Raw genomic sequence first — 15,658 nt, forward strand, 5'->3', positions numbered from 1 at the left:
GAATTTTTGTAGAGATGTTCTTTATGGTTAGTAGATCATAACACAAAAGATTAGGTTTTAAATCATTTTGTAGGTGAAGTTGTGGGTGTTTTAGATTTGGTCCTTATTTAAGGTCCTTTTAAGAGTCGGGCTGTATATATATATGATACAATCTACTGGATATAGTGGGCTGTCAAGATAATATGTCCATTTAAGCTGTCAAGGTAGCCAGCCTATATATATACAGTCCAGCTCTCTAAAGGACGTCCTTAAACGGACTTGGCTAAAAAAACAAAATTATGTATGATAGAATATTCTTAAAAATACTATGTCATAATGATTTTGGTTTTAAACCATCTTATATATAATTTTGTTACATATATATATGTCATTTGTTATACCCATTCTCATATATAATTTTGTTTTTTTTGCCAAGTCCATTTAAGGACGTCCTTCAGAGAGTCGGGCTATATATATATATAGGCTACCTTGACAGCTTAAATTGACATATTATCTTGACAGCCCGCCGCATCCATTAGATTGTAGATAATCCAACGCCCAGATCTTGATCTAATTTAACAAATGAACTAGAGAGGGGGGTAACTTAATCATTTGACTTTCTATTATCAAATTTGATTAGGAAAATAAAAACCCACGACCCCTCTTCTTCATTCCTCCTAACAAAACCCAACCAGGCGAGAGTTTGACCAAACCAAACATATAACTAGAAGCAAACATGGTTAAGAAGAAAGAACAAGGGAAGAATCTAATAGAAATCCTACTAGGAACTTCAAGAAGACCATGTTGTGGGAACAATTCTCTCCCTCTCTCTCTTCTTCCATGAACTGGTTCACCCCACCATTGAGAAGAAAAAAGCACGGACGAGCAAAGAAAACCTTTTTTACCATCATTAAAAAGTTTGTCTTTTTTCAAATCTTGAAGATGAGAAGACCATATCACGCATACAGTAAAGAGACTTGTTTCACTTGTAAAAGTGTAAGAATTTCTATAACAAATAACAAAGATCATTGGATGAACAAGGTTACGTCCATGTAGGCTTAATTTTTTTTGCTAATGGTAATTGGTTGTATTGATAGTAAAAATGAAATAATGTTACATTATATGTTAGTGAGAACCTTAAGTAGGCTCTCCAACATTACAAGAGTTAAAACAGAAATCGAAAATATGTCGAATGAGGGCTTTCCACCCTATGCACAAAAGTAGGCCTGTTCGACCACCATTGATTCACTCCTTCAAGCAACATTACTCCTCTCTTAGCACACTGGTTGGAAGCAAAGTTTACTTCCCTCCAAGTGCTTGTGAGAATGATGTTAGCTTTATGCTTCACTCGGTTCCATTGTGATCGAACTTTCCTTTTGCTTTGATAAAAACATAAATTTATTTGATTGAAGAGACCGAATGTTGACTTTAAATGAATGTTATCTCTTTGGAAGGCTTTAACTGTAGCGGTGGAATCTGACTCAACCCATATGCAACTTGCACCCATGTTTATGGCCTTTTCAATTCCATGCACTATAGCTTTCGACTCAGCAACATAGCTTGTAGTGCTGCCAAGCCCTCTAATGTATGTTCCAATAACTTCACATGTGTGTGTCCTTAGGACTACCCCCTAGCCAGTAGGGCCTGGGTTTCCTCTTGCATAGCTATCGGTGTTGAGTTTGAGCACATTAAGAGATGGAGCAATACAGTAACATTCCAAGCACCTTGGTGCTCTCCTGAGCTTGTTAGATAGACATAGAGCATGCAGAGTTGCTAGGTTCTGAGTTGTGTTATCCATAGAGTGAAAAGCTAGCTCATGAGCTCTCTTAATTGATTTCTTTACCTGAATCTGTATATGGGCTTCATTGATTCTGCCATCTTCATACAAAATTTTGTTTCTTGTTTTCCAAATAGCAACCAAGCATGCAATAGATGCAGCAGATCAGATGTCCTTAATGAGAGGGCTTCTAGCCTTGCATGCAATCAACATATCGTTCATAGTTCTGACGGGCTCCCGAATTTGAAACCAATCCTGTATTTTCTACCATTGTTTTTGTTCGACCGTGCAACCAAAGAATAGGTGCTTTTGAGTTTCTTCATGATTTTGGCACATGCAACACCTTGACACAATTTTAAAGCCTTTTCCTTTGAGCTTGTCATCTGTATGCATCACCCCCTGTAAAATCTTCCAGCCAATGCCTTTGATGCTAGGGTGTACCTATAGAAAAGTATTCCAAGTCTTAATTTTCTTGTTTCTAATAGCTTTGAAGGCAGATTTCACACTGAATTTACCACTTGTTACAGGCAACCTGACTCGGGAATTGGCCTGATTAGAGTTGGGTGCTTGCAAATGACTTGTATTCACTCCAACACTGATAAGGATCTCACTCAGCTCAGGAGAGAATTGTCATTGATTGTCCTCAATACATGCACTCAACTTGGACCTGCATTGCCTCCAAAAGGATGCATTCATGTTTATGACATTAGAAAGAGCATTGTTTCCTGTCCAGTTGTCCTTCCACAAATTTATTCTGGCTCCATTCCCTATGATCCAATCGATGTGTGGTTTGGCTTCTTAGCCCACCTCATTTCGACCATATAGTGGATCGCTTATAAGTAGTCCACTCACCTAATATGTTAGTGTACTTCCCTCTCATATAGCATGCCCAATCATTTTCATCATTCAATAGGCTCCAAGCCATTTTAAGAAGCATCGAGAGATTGATTTCCTTAAGCTTTCTCAAACCCAATCCACCCTCCTCTTTAGGACTTGCATGTTTTATCCCATCTCAAAGTCATGAGCTTCCTTTCTGAGGGATTCCCTGACCAAATGAAGTTTCTTATTATCTTTTCACATTCTTTTAAGGAGGTCATAGGCCATTTGTATATAGCCATGTTGTGCACTCGGATGCTATTTAGTACGTGCTTGACTAGTATCACCCTTCTTTGAAAAGATAGCATTTGCCAGCCCCTAGCTTGATGCCTTCAATCTGATTTTATCAACCAGTGGAGCAAGTGCCGCCTTTGTGATTCTACCTGTGAGAATAGGAACTCTAAGATACTTCTCAGGTAAGCATCCTTCTGCTTGAATGTCTAGTAGTTTCGTAGTTGCTTCCCTCCTTATAGTTGTCATTGGGCTGAGAAAGATCTTACATTTTTCTTTATTGATGTATTGCCCTGCGGAATGTTGATGCTTGTCTAAAAGATCTAGCAGATTCTTAAGGTACCTCTTGTTAGCATTACAAAAAAGAAATATGTCATCGGCAAAAATTAGGTGAGATGGGCTTACATAGCTTTCATGAGTTGTCATTCTCTTTACTTTGTTATTTCTGATGAGCCAATTTATCCCCTTGCTAAGACAGTCTTCCGCAAATGCAAAGAGAAGTGGTGAGAGGGGGTCACCTTTACTGAGACCCCTAGTTGCTTTGAAATAACCTTGTGGCCCTCCCTTGATCATGATTGAGATACAATTGTTAGTGATTGCCCCTTAAATCCATGATATCCATGTCTGTGAGAAGCCAAATCTAGCAAGCACTGACCATAAGAAGCTCTCATCCAGTGTATCAAAGGCTTGAGAGATATCAAGCTTCATAGCTATACTGCCTCCATGCCTTTTAATCTTGAGTTCATTGATCATTTTTTATGCTAATCCGATAGCTTGATGGGAACTCCTATTAGTGATAAAGCCATATTATCTTGTTCCTTCGAGATAACCCTTGCAGCAATAGGTGCCAGTCTTACTGCTAAGATTTTTGTAATAACCTTGTAAGAGAAATTTGAAAGACAAATAGGTCTGAACCTGCAAAGTTGAGACCTATTGATTAATTGGGGGTTAAGTCCATTAGCTCACAAGAACAATTTTGTAGATAATTGGGGGTTTAAAGTAATGTTCATGTAATGGCTAGTATGAGTTTTTGGGATTTATCAAATTTATCCTTATTAAATTCAAGCTTCCTAGCCGTATTGTCAAAAAACAATTTGTAAGTAACAGAGTTGTAGTTTGAATTGCATAACAGAAACACAATAAACAACAAATAGATAGCTTCACTTCTCAATTCCCAATTGGCCAATTTCCTAAAATTTAATGACCGCCCAATTTAATCAACAACCAATTAAATGTGAAAATCAAGGTGTGGTACACATAGTAACAAAGAGCTAAAGACATTTAATAAAAAAAAAATGGTTTCCACTGTCGAGAGCTTGAGCTTCTTCTTCGAAATCAGAAATGGGTTTATATTTTCAAAAATTTCTTTGCCTCGTTTAACTTTTTTTTTGTTAGGAGAGAAGAGTGATGTTTTAGTGTTGATTTCGAGAGAGTTCTTCAAGTTCTTGTCTGGGTGGGTCATGTTGGGAGAGATGGAGTGACGAAAGAGGGAAGGAGGAGATCGAGTCCGGTAGTTTTTGGGTTGAATTTTAACAAAAGAAGGTAAAATGACAAAATTACCCTTGATTTTCCAAGATCTAGACGTTAGATAGGTTAAAATTTAATGGATGTGGTGAGCTGTCAAGATGAGCGGTAAAAATAGTCTGTCAAAAAAAAAAAAAAAGAGACCATACTCTTGCTCTTCTTTTTTTTCCCCTCTCTCTAATTGTGTCCACACATTTCAAAGTCTTTGCTCACATGTATAACATGTGCTTTTTGCTAGTATATATATATATATGGAGGGGTTCTATAGACATTTTATCTTGACACGTAAACAAATTCAAAATCGTTAGGGCATTTATAAGTTTTGGATTAAACTAATATTTTGTAGATATAGTCTCCTAACTATTCTAAATATTGTCACAAATAATGAAAAAAATAAAAAATTTCTAAACTTGCCAAATATAGTATAAAAAATGGTGAAAATGAATGGTCCACAATTAACCAAATTTTGAAAATTATTAACTACATTTGGCAATTTTGAAAATTTTTAATTGTTTTGATTATTTGTAATGATGTTTAGAATAGTTAGAATATTATATATATATGGTGTTCGTCCCAATTTTGTCATTTTACACTTTTGTAATTTTTTTATTATTTTTTAGTCTTTTGTAAGGGTAGAATTATATTTTCATTGTTTGTTAAATTATTTTTAAAAGTAGTTAGTTCTGCATGTTTGGAAAAAGTGGATGGTATAACAGTAATTATGTAATTTTCAAAGTCCTAAAAACAGCCAATGGCATAATGGTAATTATTTACTTAAAGTCTTAAACAGAAAAATAGTGGGCCATGTTGATGATGACAGTGCATGTATAATGTGTTCTGCTCGATACAAACGTACAAACAAAAGCTCGTGGGTCCATGAAGAACCGCCCAGTTAGCCAAATCAATTGCCCTGGAGTTGGCAAATAGGCAAATTGCCCTGCTCCAATTAAACCGAGTTGGCTTGTAAATCAAAAGTTCGTTGGCAAATACATACGTAACATAAACTTATAAAAATTAAAAGAGTCAAATGCTCCAATTAAACCATCAAATATCTTCCACGTCAATAATAAAGCAAGTTTTATATATAATGTATATTACCTTTTTACCCCTAAAACATAATAACTATTACAATTGTATTTAGCCAACTATCTTGTAATTTGAGATAGAAATTGGAGACAAAACTATCAAAAGGGTAGCAAACGAATTTGCCATGCCCAAATGACTCACTTGCCTACGTCGTATTCGCATTACTAGTCTTAGGCACGTGGTTCCCACGTCGCTCTCTCTCACGTGGTTCTAACGTCTCTCTCTCTTTTTTTTATCAGTTTTATGGTCTATCTGAAGGGAAAAAAAAACAACAACAACACTTGGATTGCCAGTTGAGTATCGAAAGGGTATGAGATGAAATTAAGGATGACCGTGAACTGTATTTGTCACTGGAGAACTCTTTAAAGTCATTAGACAAATGGATATGTGGCATTTGTCTTTGCATCCATGCTCTTGGTATACCGTGTCGTCATCTAGATGATACCATAGAACCACCTGCTTTGATGGAGAGTGGAGAACTCACATGTGTCATTGTGGGCATACCACAGCCGCCTCCTAATATAAGCCCAACACTATGGATCTTACACTCATGACACACAGGAGTAACGGTGATACCCCTAATCCGCTTGGTGTTGCTTCACATCTTGATGAGACGTTATTTTATAGTGCATTTTGTATACTTTTTCGTACTGTGAAAAGTATACCACGTGCTTGTCGTTTGGCTTTTTCTGGTGCACAGAAATCTGCTCTCTAGGGTATTACGGCTGACCCTGGTTCAGTTATGCCTTGGGTTCGTCTCCTTCTTCTACCGTGCTGCACTCTGCAAGTTTTTCAATCACAGAATCGTCAGGAACATCATTCTGGTACTAGAAAAAACCTTCAGCAGAAATAGATTATCCATGCTTTGACGACATTGAATGAGCCTGGTGGGATGTTTCGTCTTTTAGAATCTATAATAGAGCCTTCTTCAATCCAGTCAACCAGGAAATTTATCCCCACTTAGAATGTGCGTCGATGCTTACAGAAAATTGATGATGGACATTTTGCTGCAGCGGTAAAAGTGTTGTCATCATCAGGGGTTGTATCCAATACTGCGGAGACTGTACATGCATTAAAGGAGAAACACCGATCGATTAAACCACCGTGAGACCAATTGTTCCTCTTGATGAGCCCCCTTTATTGGTAGAAAGAGACACATTATTGTCATGCATTAAGTCGTTTTCGAAAGGCACTTCTTGTGGTCGTGATGGTCCCTGGGCTCAGCACTTGTTAGATGTCATGAGTGGTGCTGCAGCTACGCCTATATCGTCGACTTGTTAGATGCCTTGACTCATGTAGTGAATTTTTTGTTACAGGGACGATGTCCCACCCGTTAAGCGGAATTCATAGCGAGTACTCCACTTATTACCCCACTCCTTAAGCCGGATAATAGCATTCGTCCGATAGCTGTGGGTATGGTTTGGCGACGTCTTGTGTTCCAAGATTGTAATGAAAGGAATTTCCAAAGACGCGGTGGGGGTACTTGCATGATTTTCAATATGGGGTCGGGTGTCCCCGGTGGAGCAGAGAGGCGATTTTGCATCTTCGTCAATCGTATGGTATATGCTAACGGTGATAGTGCATCTCTTTCTATGTTGCTAATAGATTTTCAGAATGCCTTTAACATGGTTAATCGAACTACTATGTTAAGAGAGGTTCGCATTTGTTACCCCGCCATTGCTCCTTGAGTCGAGTATTTATATTGTCAGCCTGTGAGATTATACTTGGGGGATGATTACATATGGTCTGCTTCTGGGGTTCAGCAAGGTGATCCTTTAGGTCCCTTTCTCTTTGCACTTGTGTTGCACCCTCTGATCCTACAAATCCAATCCAGTTGTCAGTTATTGCTCCAGGCTTGGTACTTAGATGACGGGACTCTGATTGAGGATATAGAATATGTGGCAACAGCTCTGCGTATGATTCAGGAAGAAGGACCCTCTTATGGGTTGGTTCTTAATGTGGCTAAGACTGAGATATTTTGGCCATCACTAGATCCATGTCGTTCCACTCCCGGTCTCTTTCCTTCAGATTTATCTCGTTCTCAGATGTGGGTCAGGTTGCTTGAAAAGGAAGTCAGCACTGATTCTTCTTTTGTCATGAGTCTTGCTCGCAAGTGTGTTGAAAAGGTTATGACTTCGATTGACCGTTTAGCTGCATTGGAGGATCCACAGTGTGAGTTTAGCACTCTTACGAGTTTGTGTTGGGCTCTCCAAGTTAGTCTTTGCAATTCACACTTGTCCACCATCATTTTTTAGGGATGCAGCTAAGACTTTTGATCAGCACCTTCGCATAGTTCTGCAGGGTATTATAGTTTCTAATGGTCCTGGCTTCGGAGATTTGTAGTGGCGTTTAACGACACTTCCATTACGCCTTGGCGGGTTAGGTATCTATTGTGCATTTGATAAATCTGCTTTTGCTTTTGTGGCCTCCTATTTTCAAACTTTAGAGCTTCAAAACCACATTCTTAGGGATTGTGGTTCAGTGCCTATAGGTGAGATCCTTGATGATGCTACCAGTGCATTGCGTCTCTGTCTTCCTGATTTTGACCTTGATTCTTTGGTTGTGAATGTTACTGTCCCCTCAAAAAGTTAGTCTTGAGAGGGTGTTTGAGTTATCTGCTCGTCAAAAAGCAGTCATGGGATGCTTGCAGTCGGAACATGCAAAAGATTTTCTGCTTGCTATTCTGATTGAGGGACTTAGATAGCGTATGCCACAGGTGGAGTATTGTGCGATTCTCCGATACCGTATTATGATTCTTCTGTACCCTGATGGTGGTCTTTGCCCTGCATGCAAAAATAGTATATTAGATGCTTATGGGGACCATGCAGCACATTGCAAATATTTTTTGGGTTTTAAATACCGAATGATCATGTTAGAGACATTTTGTGTAATGCATTTTGGAGGGCTAGAATATAAGTGAAGAAAGAAGCTCCTGTTAACTTTCTCACTAATCCAAATAAGGGCAGATCGACACTTCGGCATACGGATGTCTTGATTTACAGTTGGTATGAGGCAAAATATGCATGTGTTGATGTGACTGGAGTCTCTCCGTTAGTAGGGTTGGGGAATGGTGACTTTGAAGTGGGAGAAGCAGCTAAAAGAGCAGCGACAAGAAAGATGGAGAAACATGAGGAAGCTTGCAGGGCTAACCAGCATTGTTTCATTCTGTTTAGTTTCGACACTTTTGATTTCTTGAAACAACAGTCTGTTGAGCTCCTTAAGAGATTTAAGAAAGTTATGGACGGTAATGTTATGAGAGCTGGTTCTAATGAGTTTGTATTTATAAGGAAATGATTTGTTATTCATGAAAGAATTTGCGGCGCAGCTTGTTACACGCTTGTCCTAATTATTTGTAAAATTCGTTATCAGTATAAATAAAAAACAGTAAACAAAACCAACTGAAATGACCACGTGTTATGAAATCATTAAGGGCAAAACCACAAAATCGATAGATAGCTCCATCGGCTCACTCGTCCACACCACTTATAAGTAGTAGAGATAAGGTAGAATAGATTTCGTCACAGACCACAATTAAAACCTATATCCATACCGTATTAGATTTTTATAAGGGGGACAGTTTGTCATTATTATCTTTTATCATTTTAAACCATAGGCTTAAATTAGGTTGACTCAGTTGTCAGCTGACTGCCATGGGCCCAAATGCCCAATGGCCGAAAGTAAATGGGGGCGACTACACCACATGGTCCAGCACAAAAAAACCATCCGAAGTCGATTGTGATTGCCTGGTTTAGAGAGAAAAAACAAGAGAGAGGAGATAGAAAGAGAGTTTGAGTTGTTATTTTATTTTTATCAACCAATCAGTAAATAGCAAATGAATGGGACTTGGATTTTTTTTAATTCAAACTTTGGATCTGCGTTTTAGTTCTATCCAAAGTAAATAGCAAAAATGAATGGGACCAGCCATAACATTATGGGTTATGCCGTAAAATCTGAGCACAATTCAAACTAGTGGAGCCCACAAATAACAAACTAAGCATTCAAGCTGGTGGCAACGTTTAAAAGAGTCCAAAGTAATTACCGTCCAAAGTAGGATTGCTCTTATCTCGAGCTTCAAGCGTGATATTTTTACAATTAAAGGGAGTTAAAGAAGTAAAGAGGCACACAAAAAACCATAAAAAACACCTAAAGATTCTCCCTCTTTTCTCCGGAACACGTCTTTTTTTTCTGGTAACTATGAACTTTCCTGTCTTCTCTTCATATTATGTGATGGCCAATTGTAAACCGTTGTTGTCAGATTGACAAATCTCAGTTTCTTATCATCGGTTTAGACTCAATGTATAATACTCTTGTTATACCAAATTTGAGATTAAATTTGAGATTCAAACTAATATTGCATCAATCTAATCAGTGCAATCTTTTGTAAGAATAAAAGAATGTTGATTAAAATTTGTGTGGGTATTTGTAAGAAGAGGATTTTGAATTGGATAGTTACTAAATAAATATCAAATTGTTCATTTGCCAAAAAATGCCGCACTCGTTTGTTATTTTGGCTTGATCATAAAAGTTTTCTCTCTTATTAGGTTGGCCACATCAGATTTGTTTTTTCGTGTACAACCCACCCAATCTTTGAGCTAAGCTGTCTATTTGGATGGTTACAATAGTAAAGAACGATCTCTCCTAATCATTTGCCAAGTTAAAAATGTTTATTATACTTCATATTAATGGCGTGTATATATATATATACTAGAAAGTATACCCGTGCATATGCACCAGCTATTTTAAAATTTTACTTAACAATCATAACTATACATATATAAATTTTCTAACAAATCGTGATTCCTATTTTTGTCGCTAACCTGTTTTAATTTCCTAACAAATTGGTTTAATTAAGTTTTAAAAACCCATTTTTTAATTGGGAGAGAGATCCCGTTTTAATTTAAAAGTGTGATTTCCGTTTCTAATAGGAGAATGATTCTAGTTTTAATTAGAAGTGTTAGATTTTTCTTTTTCTATAGGAGAGAAATTTCCATTATAATAGGAGAAAGATTTCCGTTTTAATTAGAAGTACTAAAATTTATCTTTCAATAGGAAGAATTCTCGTTTTAATAGGAATTGATGATGTGGAATTTTAAGAGAGCTAGAAAAATACCCATTGTGGGAGCTTTAATATTAAGATATATATATATACTAGCTTGTAAGCCCGTGCACAATTCTAACTCTTTTGTAAATATTTATATTTTTTTTAGAAAATTGGGACTACCGTTTTAATCGCTAACCCGTTTTAATTTTTTAACAAATTGTTTTAAATTAAGTTTTAAAAACCCATTTTTTTCAATTGGGAGAGAGATTCTGTTTTAATAGGAGAACGATTTCCGTTTTAATTAGATACGTTAGATTTTCGCTTAATTTTCAATAGGAGAGAAATTCTCATTTTAATAGGAGAAGGATTTCCGCTTTAATTAAAAGTGCTAAAATTTCTTTTAATAGGAGAAGAATTCACGTTATAATATAAGAGAAATTCCTATTTTTCAAATATGAGAGAAATTCTCGTTTTAATAGGAGATGACGTGGAATTTTAATAAAGCTCGAAAAATACCCCTTGTGGGAGCTTTAATATTAAGACTAGAAAGTAGACTAAAGAAAGCATAATCGAGACCGCTCTTTTAAAAAACTTGTTCAACAATCGTAACTATATATATATAACAAATATATATGATTCATGTTTTATATATTGCTAACTTGTTTTAATTTCTCAACAAATTAATTTAATTAAGTTTTAAAAACTCGTTTTTTAACTGAGAGAGATACCGTTTTAATAAGAGAATTATTCATGTTTTAATCAGAAATACTAGAATTTCTTTTTTCTAATAGATGAAAAATTTCCGTTTTAATAGGAGAATGATTCATGTTTTAATTAGAAGTGCCTAAAAAAAAATCAATAAGAGAGGAATTCCAATTTTAATAGGAAATGATGATGTTGAATTTTAATAAAGCTCGAAAAATACCCCATATGGGAGCTTTAATATTAAGATACTAGCTTGTAGGCCCGTGCATATGCACTGACACTTTTGAAAACATTTAGATTTTTTTAGAAAAATGGAACCATTGTCTTAGTCAACAAATTATTTTTAATTAAATTTTAATTAAGTTTTAAAAACCCGTTTTTTCAATTGAGAGAGAAATTCTGTTTTAATAGGAAAAGGATTCCCGTTTTAAATAGAAGTGCTAGAATTTGTTTTAATAGGAGAATAATTCCCATTATAATAGGAGAAGAATTCCCTTTGTAAAAAAAAATCACTTTTCAAATATGAGAGAAATTTATGTTTTAATAGGAGATGACATGGAATTTTAATAGAGCTCGAAAAATACCTTTATGGGAACTTTAATATTAAGACTAGCTTGTAGGCCCGTGCATACGCATCGGCTCTTTTGAAAATATTTTAATTTTTTTAGAAAATTAGGACTACCATTTTAGTCGCTAATGCGTTTTAATTTTCTAACAAATTGTTTTAATTAAGTTTTTAAAAACCTGTTTTTTTCAATTGGGAGAGAGATCATATTTTAATAGGAGAATAATTCCCGTTTTATTTAGATATGCTAGATTTTCCCTTTTCAATAGGGGAGAAATTCCCATTTTAATAGGAGAATGATTCCCGCTTTAATTAGAAGTGCTATAATTTGTTTTAATAGGAGATGATGTGGAATTTTAATAGAGCTCAAAATTATATTTTTTTTAGAAAATTGGGACTACCGTTTAGTTGCTAACCCGTTTTAATTTTCTAACAAATTGTTTTAAATTAAATTTTAAAAACCTGTTTTTTCAATTGGGAGAGAGATTCTGTTTTAATAGGAGAATTATTTCCGTTTTAATTAGATACACTAGATTTTCGCTTAATTTTCAATAGGAGAGAAATTCTCATTTTAATAGGAGAAAGATTTCTGCTTTAATTAAAAGTGTTAGAATTTGTTTTAATAAGAGAAGAAAATAGAAGAGAAATTTTCATTTTTCAAATAGGAGAGAAATTCTTATTTTAATAGGAGATGACGTTGAAATTTAATAGAGCTCGAAAAATACCCCTTGTGGGAGCTTTAATATTAAGATATAGACTATAAAGTAGACCCGTGCATACGCACCGGCTCTTTTAAAAACTTACTCAATATATATATATATATATATATATATATATATATATATATATATATATATATAGTTTTAATAAATAAATTGATTCATGTTTTCGCCGCTAACTAACTCGTTTTAATTTCTCAACAAATTATTTTAATTAAGTTTTAAAAACCCATTTTTTAATTGGGGGAGAGATACCGTTTTAATAAGAGAATGATTCATATTTTAATCAGAAGTGCTAGAATTTTTTTTTTCTAATAGATGAAGAATTTCCATTTTAATAGGAGAATGATTCATGTTTTAATTAGAAGTGTCTAAAATAAAATTCAATAGGAGAGGAATTCTCGTTTTAATAGGAGATGATGATGTGGAATTTTAATAGAGCTCGGAAAAAGACCCCATGTGGGAGCTTTAATATTAAGACTAGTTTGTAGGCTCGTGCATACGCACCGGCTATTTTGAAAACATTTAGATTTTTTTTTAGAAAATTGAGGCTATCGTTTTAGTCGCTAACACGTTTTAATTTTTCTAGCAAATTGTTTTAAATTAAGTTTTAAAAACCCATTTTTTCAATTGGGAGAGAGATTCTATTTTAATAGGAGAACGATTCTCGTTTTAATTAGATATCCTAGATTTTTCCCTTAATTTTCAATAGAGAGGAATTCCAATTTTAATAGGAGAATGATTCCTTCTTTAATTAGAAATGTTAGAATTCTCATTTTAATAGGCGAATAATTCTCGTTATAGTAAAAGATGAATTCCCGTTATAAAAAAAGATTTCCGTTTTTTAAATAGGAGAGAAATTTCGGTTTTGATGATGTGGAATTTTAATAGAACTTGAAAAATACTTCCGTGGGAGCTTTAACCCATGCATACGTACTGACTCTTTTAAAAACTTGTTCAACAATCATAACTATACATATATAAATTTTCTAACAAATCGTGATTCATGTTTTCGTCGTTAACCCATTTTAATTTCTTAACAAATTATTTTAATCAAGTCTTAAAAACCCGTTTTAATTTCTCAACAAATTATTTTAATCAAGTCTTAAAATCCCATTTTAATTTCTCAATAAATTATTTTAATTAAGTTTTTAAAACCCATTTTTTAATTAAGGGATGGATCCCGTTTTTAATTTAGAAGTGTGATTCTTATTTTTAATAGGAGAAGAATTTTCGTTTTAATTAGAAGTGTTAGATTTTTCTTTTTCTATAGAGGAGGAATTTTCATTATAATAGGAGAAAGATTCCCGTTTTAATTAAAAGTGTTATTTATTTATTTATTTTTTTTTTCAATATGAGAAGAATTCTCGTTTTAATAGGAGTTGATGATGTGGAATTTTAATAGAGCTAGAAAAATATCCTTTGTGGGAGCTTTAATATTAAGATATATATATATATATAACCGCAATTAATGCGAAAAACATGTAAACAAACTCAAAATCGTTAGGACATTTATAGGTTTTAGATTAGGCTAATTTTTTTGTAGATATGATCTCCTAACTATTCTAAACATTATCATAAATAATCAAAATAATTAAAATTTTCTAAACTTGTCAAATATAGTATTAAAAATGGTGAAAATGAATGGTCTACAATTAGCCAACTTTTTTAATTTGTTGACGACATTGGATGGAATTATAAGTTTTAGATTTGAATAATTTTTTATGATAATGTTTTAAATAGTTGGAAGATCATATGTACTAAAAAATAGCCAAATCTATAACTTAGAAATGTCTTAAAAATCATGAGTTTGTTTACGTATTTTTCTAATATATGTTCCTATAAACCTTCCCATATATAAAAGGAGTAGTGTTAGACCGACCTACTTTTTAGACCTACTATTGCGACTCAATATTTAGATAACGTTGATTTGCATTGCAATACATACGAACATGTATCTCTATGTAAATCAACGATTTGCATTAGTGGGTCTGTGTATCATTACTGATATATAAGTTGGTGTGGATTTAGAAATTTATTTTAGAGAAGGAAATATAGGCGTTTGCAATTTCGAATTTCGATTCAATTAGAAGAAAAGTGGGTGTTTGCAATTTCTAATTTCGAATTCGATTATGTTAATTTAATTTTAGGGAGATAGTTGTAAAACCTTTTGGTTTGTTAATATATTATAACTAATTAATGTAGGGAGGTGGTGCTATATAATTCAAATGGAGAGATTAAAAATACATTGCCTCGAAATTAAAGGGGGTTCTGAAAGGTCGGCAATCTAATAGTGCAGTGTAGAGAAGGTAGTCTTAAAAAACGTAAAACAAATCAACAAAAAACACAACTTATGTAACTCGCCAATTAAAAACAACTTTGTACCCTGAGCAGTTAAAATTGGTTTGGTTTTTTGAGCGATTAAGGGTGATTAATCGGTGATTTTATCGGATTTTAATCGGATGCACATCTAGCATTTTCAAAATATATAATCGGATAATCATATCAAACATTTCAAAAGAGTTAACTGATCGAAATGCAACACAAAATATCAAATTCTCATAATCGCATCCAACCAACTCAATTTTGAGTACTACAAAGATGTTAATTATGTTAAAATTTTAAAAGAATAAGAGAAGAGAGAAGAAATCTAATATAACAAGGGAGGGAAGTTTTATGACCAACGGTTGGGATTCAGTTTGAGGGAGGATAAATCTAGGGTTGCCATGCCTCCACGTGGATTAGGAATTAATAATAAAGCTTAATTGTGAAAACCCTTCGTCCCTTGGTTCTCACTTAAGAAAAGAAACCCAAAGGTTTTTCAAAACAGCGAAAACATTTTGGTTTTCCTTCGTTATTTCTTCCTCCACCTCTTATCTGTGGGTGTTCTCGATTCTCAACTCTTCATTTTCGTGCACCAAACCAGGTACCTTCTCCATATCTCTTCGAAATCATCTTGCTTAATCATCTTATTCTGTTTATTTTTATTTTTATTGTTCTTTTGTGTGTTTGTGTGTGTTTGCAAATTCAATCATATTATTTAGCAAATTATTATTATTATTCCATATTCACATTTTTAAGGATTTGAGAATTATCTGGCCAGAAGAAAAGGTTTAAAAGAGTTATGGATGAGGCTTTTCTCCCTTCGATAGATC

Source organism: Coptis chinensis, chromosome 4, assembly GCF_015680905.1.
Source record: "Coptis chinensis isolate HL-2020 chromosome 4, ASM1568090v1, whole genome shotgun sequence".
In the NCBI taxonomy this organism is placed as follows: Eukaryota; Viridiplantae; Streptophyta; class Magnoliopsida; order Ranunculales; family Ranunculaceae; genus Coptis; species Coptis chinensis.